The following is a 5,693-nucleotide window of genomic DNA, read 5'->3' as shown; positions in this document are numbered from 1 at the left end:
TGGGTTCCTCTGAACAGATGAGAGGCTAAACCTGGCATTACAGAGTGAAAAGATAAGTTATTTATGATTTTTTGTTGTTGTTGTTGTTGCTATTCAGCAATAAAGCAGAAAAAGAAAGGACTGTCATGGCAACCATGACTGTCACACACTGTCACAAGAAGTGCCCTCTCTATCCCTCATCCACTGGTCACATGGGTCCATGCTCTCATGCTCCTTTGGTCCCCATTTTCTTCTCCATCATGCAGGTTATTGCTGAGATGGAGTGAGCCCTGCGGACACGAGGATGTGAAAACAAGGTGGGATGGTGGGGCAGTATTCTTTAGAGATGCTGCCATGTGCTGGGCTACATGAAATAAAGACTGGAAATAAGAAGAAAGTTGATAAGGGGTGGAGGAGAGGGTGGGTGTCAGACTGGAGATAAGAGATCTAGGAACAAGGTGGAGAGAGGAAGTAAGTGACTGAGGCTGGAGTCGCACTCTGTGGTGCTGGATGACTCTGTGAGCCTCTGAGATGCTCTGGCCAAAGCCAAAAAGAAGCTGCCCATGGAGGGAGGAGCCCAGCAGAGCTGCCCCATGGTGCAGGCAGGGGCAAGCACCATTGGGAAGGGTAGGAGGTCTGTGCAAAACCATGGTCAAATTGCCCCATGGCAGCCAACCTCCTCAGTGCAGGGCATCACTGGTAGCGTGCCAAGGAGTTGCCCCTTCCTCTCCCTTCTGAGCCGAATTAAGATGAATGTTGCCCGGGAAGCCCACCCATTTTATAGGCTGAGAGCTGAGACACAGGTTGCTGAAGGGCCTCAGCCAGCCACACACCACCGGCCCGTAAGAAGCCCATCTCCCAGCCGACACCCTATTTACCTACTGGGCTGCAGAGAGGACCTCTGCCTGCCACAGACTTGAATTTTTCCAGCACCGAGGTACCAATACTACTCTTCAGACACTTTTTGTATGCTTTCTGTATACCCTGACAGGCAACGCTGCTGCCGTACTGTGCGGAAAGCCAATTTTTCCGGTTTACTTCAGAGGAATGTTTTCCATTATGGTTGCATGCCAGAGTGTATCACTAAGGCAAATAAAAAACCGTTGTCAGCACTGGTCCTGACTAGCCTGAAAAAAAGCAGAAATGTGCTGGAAAAAATAATAACAGAGTTATCAAAGCCTTTGGGAGTGAAGATCACTCTTCCCTTCTTTTGCCAAAAATAGCTGATTTTCCTAATTCCATCTCAATTAAGCAAATCACACATTTCAGCAGTAGAACTTGTCCAACACTATTTTTTTCAAGGATTAGTCAGTTGATGAATAAAATTTAGTGTATTTTTATCAGGGGAGGCTGGAAAAGCTGAATATGTAGTTAACCTTAAGCTTCAAATTTTAAGCCGTTTGTTTGCATGTAAGGAGGCCTCTGGGCATGCAGCATGGGATCCTGTTTTGTCATAGTAAATTACTCCTGATCACTGTGTAGACACCTTGCCCTTAAGGAGAGCAGACTGATGAATTTAACTTTTAAAGTGGTTCCTATTATTGCCAATGGTGTGTCCATGCAACAGGTCTGTAGGTGTAGAGGTACCCTAGTTATCTTCAGGTTAGCCTCACTCAGACACCAGATAACGATCTGCCTGCATCACCTAGGGCTCAGCATGGGCTAATTTCCCCTGTTTATGCATGTTTCTCATTAGTGAGAAAAGTCTGTTGTCACCAACACAGCTTCTTGGCGTGAAAAACCTGCTGTTGAGCATGTCTGCCTCATGGTGTGGGATAACTGGGCAGCTCTGCCCCAGCCCTGGCCTCCAGCTCTTGCTTACTGCTCGATCTCATCTGCCTCCACAGACAGCACGTGGCCAAAGACCACCTCTGCTTGGGCTGTTGTAAGGACCCAGGAGACATTGTAATTTTCTGGTCTACCATCTGTGGTTTGATTGATTGGAGATAGAGACTGAATGAATTCTCATCCTATAGGATGTCATCCTATAGGACATCTTCCCAAGGTCCGTCCAGCTGCCGAGGATGAATTCCCTATTATCCCCATCATTATTAACCCTGAAAGTTGAGTTAGTGTCGAGGAGTTCCCGCTCAGGAGACTGCTCTGAAGTAGGAGCCCGGAGTCTTTGTTTGGCAAGAGCAGCAAACAAGGGCTTGAGCGATGTTGTAAACCATGGTATGAGGACACATTTTATAACCTGTTGTGAAAGTTTATGATTTCTCTTCTAAATGCAGACATGCACAAAGAATGCAGAAAGTCTCACCATGCAGAGTGCAGAAAGTCCCACTCATTTAACTGCCACATCACTTTGACACGCTGCGTATTTTAGAACGTGAAACACTTTTAAAACATAAAACGCTTTTAAAAGACGAGAAACATGTACAGCTGCTTTTTCAAGATTTAACAGTGCCAAGTTTTGTGTGGTTTACAAGTTGTTTTGGAAACATTCTGGTTGCTTACAGCAGGTGGTTTTTTTCTCTTTTTTTTTTTTTTAAACTCTCATCCTGAAGAGTTACCTCCCCTCTTTGCATGCAAACATTTTCATTTTTACTTTAGGCTTTAAACCGATAGGGTTGTAGAGAAACCCTGTTGGAAGGAAGCCCTCAGGGTCTTGTTAGCTTTGTTAATCCTCGCTTTGGCTTTTTTTGCCTTATTTTTCACTCCCGAGAGACGTAATGCAAACTCTGTGTGTAATCAGAGCTAGAAACTCTGTGTGCTGTTCTAGGATAATATTGTCTTACCTCGCTCTGCTTAGTACCTTGAAAATAACCCAAAAAGCTTACTGGTTCTAAAACAGCTACTCTAAATCAGTACTCACAATACCCTAAACTGGCTAAACTGGAACAAATTATAATTTTTGCCCTTGGGCAGTGTTTGCTACCTGAAGATCTTAAAAAGCTTAAAAAACAAGAGTTTAGACTTGAAATTGAGGTAAATAAGATACTGCTCAAAATAAACGGGGGCAGTAAGGAACTCATACTATGACCTTTGAGTAGGACCTTCAACGTCAGTGAGAGTGCAATCTATCCCACTCAGAAAAGTGGGAATTAGAAAAGACCTTCATCCACCAGGCTTGCAGCTAGGAGAGATAGCAGCCCTCAGAAGCAGAAATAGCATTTTTTCCTTTTTTTTTTTTTTTGTCTACCCTGTTGGAATCTGCCATTTCAGAGTGCATTAGTCCCTTTCATCATTCACTTTTGGAAAGTGTGGTCTTTATTCCTGGTAGTCTCTCGTGCAGAATGTGGTTCTGAGTACTGGATGGCTTCCCTTAAAATGCTCAGAAAACTTCCTTTTTTGATATGATTAACCTCAACTCTATGGTTTTCACAATATATCAGAGAAATAAACTTCTCTCCAAAGTAAATGGAAAGAAATGGTTCTTAATGGTTCTATGATAACCTATTTTTCACATAAAGATTGATTCTCAAGATTATCTAAATGACCTGGGAATTGTTGCTAAGAAATAAACACCCAGAATTTCATGATGTCCTTTCCTGTTACATGAGGCATAGGAGAGACTCTGTATATATATCTGAAAGCTTTGTTTGCTTCACAAAGTTTACCCAAAGAAATTTTCCTTCTGAGAGCAGCTTGCAAGCACCTATATTCAGTTCGTCTTGTCAGCCAGAGCCCTGAGCCCTGACATTTGAGTCACCACGCTGGGCAGCAAAGATCTTGTACTGCCATTTTAATGTTTGGGTGGATGATGCTGAGTTACCTGTGAAAATGTGACTTCTCCAGCACTAATCCCACAGTGCTCGACTGCTTACAGCAGGGACTACGCCAGTTGAACGTGTCACACTTGGTGTCCTTGGGAGTCCTCTCAATGTTTCAGAAAGGCCATGTTTTCCCCCTCATCCCTGGCATGTGAGAGCAAGAAACCAGACCCTGCATAGCTACATCTAAAACTCTGGCTAATTCTCATGTGACCATGTGGTCCTGGGAAGAAGCCCTGGATCTTCCCAGCCTATGGCTGAAGAAACAGTGCAAACCAGGTACGGAACTTCCACAGACTTTAAGGTGTTTATTAGAGCACTGAAAAGGAGATGCAGGGTGAGGATCTGAGAAGGAAAGCAAGTGCTTTGAAACTGACCAGCCATTCTCCAGATTGTGCTCTGCTCTTAACACCTGGAACGGCTGGCAGTGCCTGTGGGCCTGTTCACATGGATACCTCTAAGGAAAGCACTGAGATGCTGTGACACTTCTCTCTTAGCTGGGTTAACTGTGCTTGAAGTACCCTCAAGAGCCACCGTCTCAATAAGGAGGAAACAGAGCAGCAAAGTGACTGCAACGCATTTCTGCTCAAGCGTCCTGCTGCAGAGGCAACGAGGTCAGGCAGCAGCAGACGTTTACACTGAACTACAGGCATAAAATCTAAGCAGATACCAAGATGCTGCCCATCTGCTTGGGTGAATGTGGATGAGCCAAAGTACAGTGGAGAGACCAAGGCCCTTGTGGCTGTTAGATGTGAGGACGGTCCTTTTTCTTAGCACCAGGATATGGACATGGTACACAGGGAAACAGTAAACTCTGCCGAGTGTCCCCCCTACTCAACCCCAGCCTGAAAAGAGTGCAAAAGCTGGTGTTTTGCATCTTCTTTAATGGCATTAATTTTATTCTACACAATACAGAATTTTGTGAGAAACATAGTTTAAAAATAGATTTCACTCACACTCAAGACCCCAGCTCATTAATGCTTTATCACTTTCATAATTGATTAGTTTCAATTTCCCAGGAACTGCCACCAGCAATTAGGTTTTTTACAGCCAGAAAGATTAAACTCTGTAGGAAACCATAAAATTGAAATCCTATGAGAAAGCATGAGCTGGATGCACAACAAAAGACTCTGGCAGAAATCCAAAACAGGGATGTTTTTGCCCTTCCTTGATGAGGGAAAAATAGAAACAACTGGCAGTTTCATGAAAGAATCATGAAGAAAGTCAAGGAAGACAAAACAGACCAGGGTTGCCCAAGAGTGTCTAGAACTGTACAGCCAAAAAGGAAACTACCGCTTAGACATCAGATGGAAGAAGCAGAGGCATCAGATTTCAGAATAAATAAAAAGGCCTTGAGAAGAGAAAACAGATAGACAGTGACAGTGTTTTACAAGAACACAGCACTTGAAGACTATACAGTACTGTCCAAAGGTCGTCAAAAACTAATACAAGAAACAATGTCAGGGGCAGATACTAGGAACACTGAGACAAACCGAGCTGTTGCAGAAAGACACCATAAACACCCCAAGGACTTCCACCAGTGTAATCTAAATTTCCTCTATCTAGCTAAAGCTCTTACTTCTAATACCACCACGAGCCTAGGGTATGAATAAGGGCCAGAAGGAGATTTGCACATGCTCAGGGAACTGCAGCAGTAACCTGAAGGTATTACATGATGCTCTCACGCGTCTCTGTAAAGCATGGCCGGTGCAACAAGTGCAGTGTATTGTGACAAACACAACAGCCCCAGCACTGGGGCTGTTGTAGTCACTGAAGTCCTCTATTACCGTACCCAAGACTCATTCCCCAGGAGCAGGAAACTGCTAACTTGGCCCATGTAACAGCTCTGGAACATCAGCATCTGGAAGTCAGGAAGCTGGTAACCTCTGCTGTGGAGTGATCCCATCTTCATAGTGAGTAAAAGGCTGAGGGTAGCAGAACAGCAGCAAAGCTGGCCTGTGCTGCTTACTGCAAAGGTCAGCGCAGGCAAAGTCACAG

The sequence above is a fragment of the Buceros rhinoceros genome, unplaced genomic scaffold, assembly GCF_000710305.1.
Source record: "Buceros rhinoceros silvestris isolate BGI_N320 unplaced genomic scaffold, ASM71030v1 scaffold2123, whole genome shotgun sequence".
Taxonomy (NCBI): Eukaryota; Metazoa; Chordata; class Aves; order Bucerotiformes; family Bucerotidae; genus Buceros; species Buceros rhinoceros.
The sequence above is the reverse complement of the archived record's forward strand: the minus strand, read 5'-3'. Positions refer to the sequence as shown.